At 40.2% G+C, this 12,422-nt stretch overlaps 1 long non-coding RNA gene across 1 annotated transcript; it reads right to left on the minus strand.

Annotated features, from left to right (window-relative positions):
• Nucleotides 1-332: 332 nt before the first annotated feature.
• Nucleotides 333-3,899, minus strand: LOC137147874 (uncharacterized). Its single transcript, XR_010918382.1, has 2 exons — nucleotides 3,791-3,899; nucleotides 333-627 (listed from the first exon to the last, which is right to left on the minus strand). It is a non-coding gene; the product is annotated as an uncharacterized lncRNA (long non-coding RNA).
• Between the last annotated feature and the right edge of the window lie 8,523 nt (nucleotides 3,900-12,422).

A 12,422-nucleotide genomic window follows, 5' to 3' on the forward strand; every position in this document is an offset into this window, starting at 1 on the left:
GTTAATACAGAGCTTTTACTCTTCTATCCTTTTCCTAAGTGAATAAATCAATTTATATTTAACTAACAGAATGATATCTTTTTCCTGCTGTTGGCAAACTGCAAGAGTGGTTACATTTATTCTATGTTAAAAATGTCACCTCGTTGGGTGCTTTATAGAGTTTGGTGCTGAACTGGTTGCTAATTTACTCTGTCAAATCAAATTAATCTTACCTCAAAATTCACTCGGTTATGTTAAATGCAATAGGGATGAAACAAAAGTGATTCAGTGGAAGACCATGTCCAGATTAAATAATGTATTACAACAAAACTGGATTAGTTCAGCCAGTAAGAAAGATTTCCATTCAGATTTTATTTTCCTAGAAAGTCATGATGTTTTCTATGGTCATTCACAAATATTTCACATGGTTAGATGTCTTTACCAGTAACATTTTCTACTCTTTAATTATAATATGGAAACTTCATATCATAATGTTTTATTTTCAAAAGGGCTCTTATTTTAGGGCTTGTATACAGGGCAAGATAACAGAATAATCAGGAGCAGTTATCAGGATCAGACAGCGATTTTGTCAAATGATACGAAGCAGTATTCTGCATTAACTTCATCAGGCTGTTTCCAAAATTGACCCTAACAAAAACAAAACAAACACATGAAAAAAGCAATCAAAGAAACAACAACAAAAATTAAGTTACAGTGGGAGACAAAGGAGAGGCTATGTTCAAACTTCAGGTTTACCAAAATAAATGGTGGTAGCTGGTCACATTTGAGTATTTTTTCAATACAATTTTGAATTCTTTATTAGGAACTTATATATGTTTCACTAGATGTACATCTGTAACATAAACTAATCCATATTTATTACATTTACACAGTATAATTCACCGTTTATATTGGATTAGGTTTTATATCTTTGTCACACATGGATGCAGGTAGATTTTATTGTGTGACATTCAAGATTCAAATAAATGGGTATATTTTTCCCCAGGTAATAGTTTTAAATAATAATTAGAAAAGGGGTAGAGAAGTTGGGCCTTTTACAGCTTCAGTAATCATTTTTAATGTTTTCAGAACCAGATGTATTTGTGCTAGCAAAAATGGAGGTGAATTAGCCAGCTTCAGAACAATCTCTCTCTTAATTTCTAAATGCTGGTTTTATTCCTTCATCCCTTTGTGACAGTGGAATGCAAATCCCTAAATCTAGGTGGAGTTCAGGGTGCTCGTTTTGATCTACAAAGCACTAATAGTGGGTTTTCAAAAGCACCTACTCACCTAACTCTTAACTCCTTTTGATAGGCCCACTGTAAGTGATTTGAGGCCTAGGTACCTGAGAAGTGTCCAGTGATGCTGATACTGGAGACATAACTTCATAACCAGTATACCCTGAAATATATTCAGAAATTATGGCATCGGCGTTGCTACAATCATTCAGTTCCACAGGTTGCTCCTCTGCATTGGGTATAAAGGTACAACATACAGCCACTGCTCTTTCTCTGCAATCATGTCAGCCCCCACATCTTACTCTGCTGAACACGTGTAACACTGCATCTAAGAATGGGTGGAACACATCAAGGGAAAATTCAACGTTGACCTTTAGCTTCCCTAGCTCCTTTGTCAATACTTCGGCTACTTGGGTGAAATCCTGGCCCACTGAAGTCAATGGGAATTTTGCCATTGATTTCTATAGGATCAGCATTTCTCTCCCTAAATAAAGTGGCCTGATTTTTAAAAATTCTGAGCAACCAGCAGATCCCACTGATGTCAGGAGGAGAGACTGGGTGCACAGGTCTCTTTTGAAAAATCATATACCAATTATTTAGGCGCCTAAATTTAGATTAGGCATTGTTTTTTAAAATCTCAGCCTGTGGTGGGGTGGCTGCCCCACACTAGTTCTAGGAGCAGCTAATCAGGGCCAAGGAGGCCCTATATAGGCAGCCAGCAGAGAACAGAGAAGGCAGTCACTTCCAGGAGCTTGGGGAGGGAAGGCTGGCTTCCCTGCAGGCTGAGAGAGGTCAGCACCTCAGACAGAGCAGTGACTGGCTCTGGAGAAGGAGCGGCTGAGAGTACTGATGTAAGAGCCAGACAGTGGACTGCATCTGTCACTGGAGGAAGTGGCTAGAGTGGGATTGCAGAATCCCGGGAAGGGGGGAGAGCACAGATTGTGGCACAGCCGGAGGACTATGTCATGAAGCAGACGGTGTGGGTTTGGGAGAGACTTGGGTCCTAAGGCGAAGATAATGGCAGACAAGACACAACCATTGGGGGGGTGCTGGGAGCTGCAGAGTGATTCCCCAGACTAACCAGCAGAAGGCACAAGAGTAGTGAGTGCAACCCTGTTACACAGCCGTTTACATGGTAGCTCCTCCTAACAATTGGTAGCTCGCACCTTTAGAACTCTTGACATGACCATTCCATGGTTACCATTCCTTTCCGTGACTTTCAAACTTCAAATTCATAATCAAGTTTGTTAGAATTTACTTCTTCTTTTTGATGGATGAGACATGAAATGAATTTCATGCACAATTAAAAACCCTGCGGTCTCTGGTTTGTCATAATTTATAAGTCCTTTCTAGTAGCACTGCATTAATTGTCCTATACTAATATTACATAACAAAGCTCACAGGGTCCAGAGAAATATTAAAATGATGTCATGTTAGGCAGAACAACCCTTGAGCCCTTTTTTATTGGTAACATTTAATGGCCTTTATACTTCTACAATGAATTAGCTGTGCTTGTATCTGACACTTAAGGAATTAACCAGACACAAATCATCTGTAAAAGTCTCTTAATTCAGTGACAACTGATTAGAACTGTCTTCACTTGAAAGGAGGCAAATTACTTATTAGAGTGAAATCCTGCAATGTGCTGAGCACGGGGAGAACCCATTGATTTTATAGGAGTACTCAGCACATTGCAGGATGGGTCTTTAATTCCTGCCCTGCTGGAAGGACTTGGAAGAATTTGCTTTAACAAAATTTGTGCCGATCTATTTTATATGCATAGTCCATAGTACAGATGAATAGCACTAAATGTTTACAATATATCTAAGACCAGACAAGGGGACCCTTGCAACTATATTGTGTTATTACTAATATGGGACCTCATTTATGTCATTGCAGTCGCTGTGTGGAAGATGTTAATAGGCTATTTAAAACAGTCAACTCCAGAATGTCTAAAGCTTTTGATTTTATTTTTATGTTTATTTCCTTCGCCAGGAAATCCAGAAGAAAGCTTAAGATAGAGGCCCAATAAATATTTTTATATTCTACATTGTTTTATAATCCTAATGTTACTGGTACTCGATAGTAAATGGTGTTTTATGAGGAAAAAGAATCAAAGTACTACCTATATCAGTGCCTCAGACTAACTGTACTACTTACAGCCATTGATCTTTAAAGAATCATAATTTAAGACCTGATGCCCCACCCCCACCTCCCATCCATTAGGACGTTATTTAAACAAAGTGCTTCAATATTACGGACCAGATCCTCTTCTGGTGTAAACTAGAGTACCAACTCAATAGAACAATGCTGATTTAAACCAGCTGAGGATCTGGCCCACTCTTTACAATAGCGGGTCAAGTAGAAACTGGAATGCTAGTAGCTCTAGTTCATATATATGGCGACATCAATATCTTATATAATGTTCATGCAATACACTATTAATCACATTGTTTTTTTAAGCTGCTTTTCATAGTAAAGTGTATAGATTAGATGGGTTGGAAAGTCTGTGATTCTTATGTTTATTTAGTATAATGAAAGGACCCATCAAATCCTGATCCTGCACTCCTTACCTGTGCAAAACTCCCGTTGAAGCTAATCTTCCCGTTTTGTGCTTTCCTTTTCTCATGCAGTATTCCTTAGAAGTTTAAGATTGGTCTTGAAGATTTTAGGACAGATCTCTAAATGCAAACCCAGGCAAACTTTGCAAAGGTTTCTAAAGTGGACTATGCTAAGCAATATCTTATATTACCTCTTATGTCATGCTCATTCAAGTGAAAGGTACATTTACTGCATAAAAAGCATGTTCCTACAGTCTACATATAGGCAAAAATCTTATTGAAATCAAGCTCACTGCACTCACAAACAGTAATGAATGAAAGGAAGAAACCACTGCAAGAAGAGGGATATGTTGCTAATACCCCATTCATTTGTAGATACATGAGCCAGTCTCAGTGTTATCTGTGTGCTTTTGGAGATGAACCTATCACTTTCTAAAATAAAAGCTCTTGAGTATCTTCCTTAATTTTTCGAACGGTCCAGCAAAAACTGTTTGAGATTTTTCATTTGCTTTCTGCTTTAATTGAAGGAGAATGAAAGAGGCAACAATGAGAGAACAAGAGCACATGAGGAGTTCAGGTTTGCTTTAACTCTGTCTTTGCAGGGGCATGCACACAAATTTAAATTTGACCCCTTTTAGAGGGGCGCATTCTGTGCTCCCCGTCCCCGGGAGGAGCTTGCTCTTCTCCCCGTGCCCCTGCAGCACTGGGACCAGAGGAGTTCTGTTCCCTTTACACTTATTCATGGGTAGGGGCTGCCCCCTTCTGCACACCCCTGTGTCCTTGTATATGGTTTTGCTAACCTTTGTTTTTCAATCTTCTCTGTACATTCACAGGCTGCTGCAGGTTATTCTGAAAGCATTCTTAACTGTTCATTAACCGTTTAATTTTATTTCTTGCCATAAAAAAATGTATCCCACACTTGCATAGAGAGATGTGCATATCCTTGGCCAAGTTCAACTTGCTAGGATATGTGCATGAAATTCCCACTGAGCTCAGTTAAAATTAGCGATAAGCCTGATCTATGGTTCAGTTCTAAACATAGATCCAAATTCATGCTTCCCCAGAGTTCAGAATGTACCATATATGCTCGTTACAGAAAAAGTCCTGTAATGTGAAGTTTGGATCAGGACTGAATTATTGTTCCTCTCCCTGAAAAGTAAAGAAGTTTGGATTTCCAGGGAGAGGAGTGATTATTCCATGGCCACCGAGGAATTCTTTGTGGTAGACGCATAACTCTTTGGATCAATGGTGATAGAAGAACCTGCAACCTTCGTCTCCAAAACTACAAACCTCAGTCATTTGAGCAAATTAAAATATCTCCTGTGGGTATTAGCAGTATATGGACTACTGAACACATCTGATAAAATCTGACTCAGTTCATTGGAACACACTGATGTCCATACTCACTCACCAATTATCACAGTACAAAATAATTTGGGCCCATGCCCTTGTTTCTAATGTTAAGTTAAGAGCCAATCTATTATTTTTCATTCTCTTTAGGATCTCTTACCACCCTCATCACCATGGTACCGTGCTTCCAGAAGTGTGTTAAGCAATATTATTTCAGAGTCATAAATTCCAAGGCCATAAGGGACCATAATCTAATCAGACCTCCTGTATAACACAGGCCATAGAACGGATCCAAAATAATTCCTAAAGCATGTATTTTATAAAAACATCTAATCTTGATTTAAAAATTGTCAGTGATGAAGAATCCACCATGATCCTTAGTAATTTGTTCCAATGGTTAATTACTTTCACCATTAAAAAATTAGGCCGTCTGAATTTGTCTAGCTTTAACTTCCAGCTATTGGATTATGTTATACCTTCCTCTGCTAGACTGAAGAGCCCCTTATTAATTCCTTATTCCTCATATAGATACTTACAGACTGTAATCAATACATCCCTTAACCTTCTCTTTGTTAAGCTAAATAGATTGATCTCTTTGTGTATAGCATTATAAGACAGGTTTTCTTGTCCTTTAATCATTCTTGTAGCTCTTCTCTGAACCCTCTCCAATTTATCAACATTCTTCTTGAATTGTGGGCACCAGAAATGGACAGAGGAGAAAGACCTGGGTTTATTGGTTGATCATAGGATGACTATAAGCAGTCAATGTGATGCAGCCATGAAAAAGGCTAATGCAATCCTATGATGCATCAGGCGAAGTATTTCCAGTTGAGACAGGGAAGTGTTAGCACTATAATACAGGGCACTGGTGAGACCTCATCTGTAATGCTGGGTGTAGTTCTGGCATCCCTTGTTTATGAAAGATTAATTTAAACTGAAACAGGTAGAAAGAAGGGCCACTAGGATGATCAGAGGAATGGAAAACCTACCTTAAGACAGGAGCCTCAAAGAGCATGACTTATTTAGCTTAACCAAAAGAAGGCTGAGGGGAGATTTAATTGGGCTCTATAAATACATCAGAGGGATAAATATCAGTGAGGGAGAGGAGTTATTTAAGTTCAGAACCTGCATGGACACATGAACAAATAGATATAAACTGTTCATCAACAAGTTTAGGCTTGAAATTAGACAAAGGTTTCTAATCATCAAAGCAGTGAAGTTCTGGAACAGCCTTCCAATGGGAGCAAAAAACCTAGCTGGCTTCAAGAATAAGCTTGATAAGATTTTGGAAGGGATACTGTGATAAGACTGCCTACAATGACATGTAGCAAATCTGCGACTGCTAGCAGCAAATATCTCCAACAGCCGGTGATGGGACACTAGATGTGAGGGACTCTGAGTTATTACAGAGAATTCTTTCCCAGGAGTCTGGCTGGTGAGTTTTGCTCACATGCTCATGGTCTAACTGATCACCATATTTGTGGTTGGGAAGAAATTTTCTCCTGGGTCAGATTGGCAGACACCCTGGGGTCTTTTTGCCTTCCTCTGCAGCATGGGTCACTTGCGGGTTTAAACTAGTGTAAATGGTGGATTCTCTGTAACTTGAAGTCTTTAAATCATGATTTGAGGACTTCAGTAACTCAGCCAGAGGTTAGGGATCTATTACAAGAGTGGGTGGGTGAGGTTTTGTGGCCTGCAATGTGTAGGAGGTCAGACTAGCTCAGTGGATCTCAATCTATTTACCATTCTGGGCCACAGTTATGTGCTGATAGGGCCACAGGTTGAGAACCACTGGATTACATGATCATGGTGGTCCCTTCTGACCTTAAAGTTTGAGTCTAGTAGAATGGAAAGAGTGTCATTATCATCAAGTGATGAAACAATATCACCAGTATTTTTCCCCCTAGATAAAGAATAAAAATTTGTATCGCACACTTCTGCATTTTCTGCATTATTATGGATTATTCTACCATTTACAGTTAGTAATGGACCAATACCATTGTCAAGATTCTTTTTTTTCCTAATATATTTTAAAAACTCCTTCTTATTTTCCTTAATTCCTCTACATTCTAACCACATTTGTAAATGTATGTGCTGTTCTGTATTTATGTTAGAGAGGGCAGGTCAAAGAAGTGTGCCATGTGCTTGGAGTGGAAGATGGTGAGGTTTATGATGGAAAGTCATTCCTGTGGAAGTTTGATTCACATTCTCTGAGAAAACTGTCCTCTTCAAAGATGAACTTTACCCATATGACAGAAAGTTCCATTATGCCTGAGGAGTGGATTTGTCAATTACAGTCTTCATCACAGAGCTTTAGGTGATCTTTTAGACAACATGAGCCCAGACCATTTAGTACCTTGGAGATAAGGACTTTGAACTTCACTCAATACCTGGGAAGCCGGTGTAGAAAATGAAGGACAGATTTGATGTGCTTCCAGTAGCCTGTGTTGCAAAGAAGATGTTCTAGAGTATCTTGTACTAGTTGGAATTTTCTAAGAGTTGATGATTTTGTGTTCACACATATTGCATTGCTGTCAACCAGATGAGGTGACAAAGGTGTGTCTTAGCCAACTGGGGATTTTAGAAAGCTGCCATGTAAGAGTTTAGAATCAGTGAGGAATCCAGGGACACTCTTAAACAACAGATAGACCTAACCAATTGTTGGTGGGTGCCTTAAACCAAAGAAGCCTTCACCCTGGCTGCCAATTCTTCAAAGCACTTTTCTTTGCCCACGAACATAATTTCATCTCAACCAAATAGTGAATCATCTTGGTGGTTGAGGAGTGGTCATATGTGATGAAGAATAGGGAAATGGTGTGTTATCTGCATATTGCTGGCACTCGAGTCCATATCATCTGACCAGTTCAGTTAGTAGCTGCATAGAGATGTAGTATTGAACAATAGAGGAAATTGATCTTTGTGCGATTCCACAAGTGAGGTGTCTAGTGGCGAAGGCGCAATTTCTTATCTCTCTTAAGTTACGAATCTTTCTTAAGCTTCCTATTACTCTTTGAGGTACAGTTAATCTTTTCTGAAGCAATTTTACTATTGAGTTTCCTTTCTAAATACATTTCATAGAAAAAAAATGGTTCAGCAGTCAATGGTGAGATATATTGCAGATATTAAATTTAAAGTCAATCCAGTCTTGTATATGTGCAGAATAATTTGCATGATTCTTTATCTGAAGAGTAGGAACTAAAAGAATTGACTCAATCAAAGGTAGTTTCAGTGCAACTGTATAAAATGGACTATAAAATACTAATTTAGCACTAATCCTACACTTCAATTAAAGAAAAAGGGCCTCTTTTGAAACAGCTTTGCTATATTTTGAGGAACCAGCTCTCTTATGTTTTAATAAAATTTGGTGCATAAAAAATTGTCATTCAGTGTTAGTTATTGTGCAAGGGGCTACAAAGGGTTGTGGGAAGGATACCATGCATTAGTCATTCATTTCTCGTTTGCTCGTCCTTTGGTTGATTCATATGCTTGAAGTTATATTCCATAAATATAGGCTAGGCCGAATGAGATTCCTCTACTAATATAATGCTGCACAAAGACATCAGAGCAGCACTATTTACACAATTAGACCCCATTACTTCTTGGCCCCCAGTGAAATCAATGGGAACCACATATGCATGCGAGGGCAGAATTTGGTTCTTTCACACCTCAATCACAGAGTGAGGGATGCGCCCATTCAGAGCTCACTGTAGGAGTAGAGCCTTTTATGGTTAAATAACTTCACTTAGCAGAAACTAAGGGCACAAACATGCAAGTTAGGTGATGCCAATAGAAGTAATACTAATGAAGGGCTTGTGGCAACTAAGGCTCAGAGCCTAACTTCCATTAATTTCAACTGAAGGTGATTGTCAGTGGAAGTTAGGATCCTAAATAGCTTTGTGGATCTGGGCCTACTGAAAGACACTTAATTTTTCAGTGCTACACTGTTTAGTACTGCAGAACCGAAAACTTCTGCCTTCAGAGAATGATGCCTTCTCATCTGCTTACTTCTTAAGTTATCCTCACAGATGCATTTTTTTAAAAAAAGAGAGAGAGAAAGATCCAGTGATTAAAACTAATAGAGGGTAATGCTCTTTAAAAATTGCCAGAGTGCGTTGCTGTTGCATTAGCTCATGTTGCAGGAGTTTTTACAGTTAAATAAACAAATAACATTTTATTGCTGACAATTGACGCAGGATTTTATGTTCCTATCAAGAACCCTGAGCCTTACCGTCACCTCACGAAAGAGAAGGAAGTGACAGTACAAAGGGAGACCAACAGAAGCAAACTAAATACAGATGATGAAACAGAAATTAAAGCTAAACTGCAAAGCATCGTTTGATACGTGTCTCTCTCATGAAGGAAAGTTCCGCTTTGTAAATATAGTCAGGAGCCTTTTTATTTTGACAAAATGGAACTAAATCTTAGATCTGTATTCTCTTCCCTATAATAGAGTTTTTTTTTCCCAAAGAAGAAAGCCATAGCTGCAGAGTTGAAAGTGTCTGCAAGAATAATTTGGTTTTCAAAACAGCACGAATGCACTGTATATCCTATCTTACAAAATAATAAAAAAATCCTTGGTTTGAAAGGATGATGAGATCTTACCAACTGTGTGGACACAAGAGACTTTAGGGTCCAATGCCAATCCAAAGCTCACCGAAGACACTGGAAAGACTCCCATTGATTTCAATAGGCTTTGGAGCAGGGACATAGTGTTTTAAGGAAAACGTCAATCATTTAGCTCAGAGACCTACATTCTTAGGGCAATCACGAGTGTGCTGCGAAGAGGAAGGCAAAAGGCTCTGACATAAACGTAAAGGGAGTTAGGTGCCTAAGTCCCAGTCTCAGGAGCACTGCAATGCACAATACGTCCACTGACCCCTGTTGGTGCCCAAACTCACTTGGTGCTTAAGTGTTTACAGTAAAGTTCCCTCGAAACCTATGTTTATGCCTCTGATCATGTGCACTGTAGCCTCCCTCTAGGTGTCCAAATACCTATCTCCCACCTAAGCACCAGACCAATTCATAAACCAGGGAAGATAGCAATCAAGGGTGCGTCTGCTGACCAGTTTGGGCTCCTCAGGTGAGTTCCTACAGAACTGCTGTGAGGGGGACAGATCTCCCTCATAACCTTTAGCCCAGTGATTAGGGTACTCACCTGGGATGTAGGAGATCCCCCTGGTTCAAGTGCCCCCACTACCTTAGGGGAGAAGTTGAGCAGAGCCTGCCACCTTTCAGATGAGTGCTCTAACCATTGGGAAATGGAACTTTCTGACGTGGAGGCTCCCTCAGTCTCTCCTACTGAATAATGAAAAAGTCATTGGAGCAAGGGGACTGGTTCTCCCAGCTCCTGGGGGAGTGCTCTACTCACCAGGCTACAGTGTCATGGTCAGTCACTCACTCTTGGCTCTGCACCATGATACCTCATTCCTTTGTGCATTCAGATATTTCTTCCTAGTGCACAGGCTCAGCAGTTGGGCAGGCTTCCAACCTGTCTAAGGGAGCAGCCAATACGCCTCAGCCCCTAGGCAACGTCACATGGTGATTGAGGAGCCCTAGGCCATCCTGTATGAATAGATCTCTGCTCTACCCACTCATATACTTCCTTTGGCCACTGGGACTACTGAGGAGAGTTGCTGTTTGTTTGTTTGTTACTTTGGTGAGGCGTGTCAAGCACTTTTGCCTCAGTCCCCATGAGCCATCCTGTAACGTGCTGGCAGATTGGCTCAGGAACCTTTAGGCAGCCCTACCAGCCTGGAAGCGAAGGCCTTTGCCCTCACTGATGGAGCTGGGTGAATACTTCAAAGTGTTCTTTGATTATTTGTTTGCATTTCTAAACAAACTTGCTTCTGGTGTATCCCAGCTCGCCTCCATTCACTCCCTGCAGATGTTCTAACAAGTATGTTTGCTAGGAATAATGTTCAGCAAAGCAGCCACATTTAGGCAATATTGCAAGGTATTCATGGATAGTGAATTTCTATGTCATATTCACACAGATAAGCTGAGCTGAGGAGTTTAATCTCATCCAGTCAGGGAACTGAAACATACCGCTTCATGTACCACATGCTGGGGAGTAACAAGCTTCTCAAGCTAAACTAGCTCTCTGTTTGACAGAGTTGGTGCAGGTGCAGCTCATATTCCAGTCAAGAGCACAGACTGTCTTCCTGTTATCCCCTCAAAACTCTTCCTTCTTGGAACCTGTGGACCTCCCTCCACATTCTCTGCAGGGTGCTTCTTATACCATATGACCTATGTTGCCAACTGGTGATGAATGAAAGTGCCAACGTTGTAGAAGGGTGGCTCACCCCTGTATTGCTCCGGGGCTTCTTCCCTACCTGCAAGCATGAGTTTTGAGAAGTTACACTATCAATTGCCACCCCAGCTGCTACCATGCCATGTGGAAGGATAACGCAGAGCCGGTATTGCTCCTACCAGTTATTAACTCCATTGGTTTTACTGATAGAATGTCCACCAAGTTTTTGAGTGGAACATGTGGTGTAAAATGACTGCTCCTTAGCCCTGACATTTCCCAAATTTGATACATATCCTTTTTTATTTCTCCCAAAGCTGCTGGCCGTCTGACTCGGTGTCGTAAGGTATTGGAATAAGTTACAGAGTTCTCCGCTCCCAACAGCTCTTCTATAGTTACAGCAAGTCATACGGCATATTCTTGGGCAGTGTGTGTTGTTAATAAATATAATTTAGAACTGTTTGTGTGCATGTATCTCACTGAGTAGCTATGCCCCAAACCTAAAGATGCCACAAATGCAGCTGGTTCCAGGGTTCTCCAGGTGTCCTGGAGTGGGAGACATGTTTTATTGGCTTCTCTGCCCAACTTCTGCTATACTTGGGATATTTCCAAAGCATTTTATTGATACGTGCTCCATGACTCAAAGATTAAAAGAGTAGGGTCCTAAAACATTTCAGGTCCTAGTTAATTAAAATGATTAACAGCCTGTTTCAAAGCCCATTGAAATCAATGACTTCAGTGACTATTGACTTCAGTTGATTTGGGGTAAACCAATTCTTTATTTGACTAGCTGTCAATTATTTAGTGCATTGAAGCTTTCAAGGTGTAAGAAAAAAAATCTTTATCATAGAGGAATCACTTGAAAGCCACAAGTACTTTGTGAGGTGTTAAACTCATGGTTGTAGATTATGGATTAAGGCCTCAATTCTGCAAAGAAGAAGGCAATGGATGAGATTCACAAAGGGGTCTGAGACCTTTCAGTGTCCAACTTTTAGACAACCTGCCACCAAGCTGAGTTTACAACCTTGGGTAAGATGCCTTGGCTTC

Source organism: Emydura macquarii, unplaced genomic scaffold (assembly GCF_026122565.2).
Source record: "Emydura macquarii macquarii isolate MOO-44397 ecotype Brisbane River unplaced genomic scaffold, CSIRO-AGI_Emac_v2 contig_71, whole genome shotgun sequence".
Classification (NCBI taxonomy): Eukaryota; Metazoa; Chordata; order Testudines; family Chelidae; genus Emydura; species Emydura macquarii.